The sequence below is a fragment of the Motacilla alba genome, chromosome 10 (genome assembly GCF_015832195.1).
Source record: "Motacilla alba alba isolate MOTALB_02 chromosome 10, Motacilla_alba_V1.0_pri, whole genome shotgun sequence".
NCBI classification, from domain to species: Eukaryota; Metazoa; Chordata; class Aves; order Passeriformes; family Motacillidae; genus Motacilla; species Motacilla alba.
Window position 1 is genome coordinate 3,585,526 of NC_052025.1, and position 1,254 is coordinate 3,586,779.

A 1,254-nucleotide genomic window follows, 5' to 3' on the forward strand; every position below is an offset into this window, starting at 1 on the left:
CCCTCGGGCAGCCCCGAGGCCGCAGCAAACCCCGGGCTTTGGCTCGCTGGATTTGAGGAAGCAGCGGGCGGGACCGGGAGCGTGTCCCGGGATAAAACACACCCGGGGGGCTCGGCCTGCGCTGCTTTTCTCGGGGATTTCGGCAAAAAAAGCTCCGCGGTTTATCCTGGCTGCTCCCAGGAGCGGGGAGGTGACGGCGAGGGGACACCCTGCCTGTGTCGCTGTCATCCGAGGACTCCCGCTCGACTCCCCGCTCTCAGCCGTGTTTTTGGGCAAGGAAAGGGATTCTGGGCGGCCAAACTGGAATTCTGGCTGCCTGCGCCGGCTCCCATCCATTCCAGGGTGGGAATTCTTGAGCGTCACCTTCGCGCTCTGCTCCCGAGCCGCTTTCCCGGGATTTTGGAGCTTTGCGGTCCCACCGGTGGAGCTGGGAATGGGAACAGCTCGCAGTCCGTGGGCTGCACCCAAAAATTCCCACCGGGCTCCGGGCTCCTCTGCGTTCGCTCCCCACGGGGCTGCCAAAATTCCCGCTCCCGGCTCGGGAATCGCCCGCTCCCGGCTCCTGCCTCCTCCCTTCCCGCACGCCGCCGGTGCCAGCGGGAATTCTGTGCCAAAAGAGGGGTGGAGGCAGGGAAAGGTTTCGCTTTCGGCTGCCAAACCTCCCCCCCCGCGTGAGGAGCGGGGACCGTCGGGTCCCCTCAGTGCCACCCCCGTGTCCCCAGCGCCGCCCGGCTCTGCGTCACCGCAGTCCTGAGGTGCAGCTCATTCACCAATCCCGAAATATTTCTCTGCGGGAAGACGCCCGGCAGGAGCACCGGGAATAGCCGGGCACGGAGCGGGACGAGCCCCGAGCTGGCTCTGCCTTTGCGCCGGGGCCGGTTTGATGGAGGCTTCGGTCGCTCCTGCCTTTTTTAGCACCTTCCAAAACCCCGAATTCCCGTTCCCCGCCTCCCTCCAGCCCCAGCCCTGCCCTTTGTCCTCACAGCACCGACCACCAGCTCGCTTTTCCCAAAAATCCGGAGCATCCCAGGCAGGAGGAGGGGGGATGGCTCCACACCACGAACCCCGCCGCCGTTCCCACCCCTCCCTTCCCAGGGCTGCTGTTCACTCCCTCCTTTGGGATTTCCAGCGGGAATCTGCTGCTGGCCCGAAACAGGAGCAGCAAACCCGGGGCTGGAGAGAGCAGGACACGGGAAAAGGCCAGGGGAGATCCTGGCCCCATCATTCCCACTGAGAACCGCGGCGCTCTCCTGC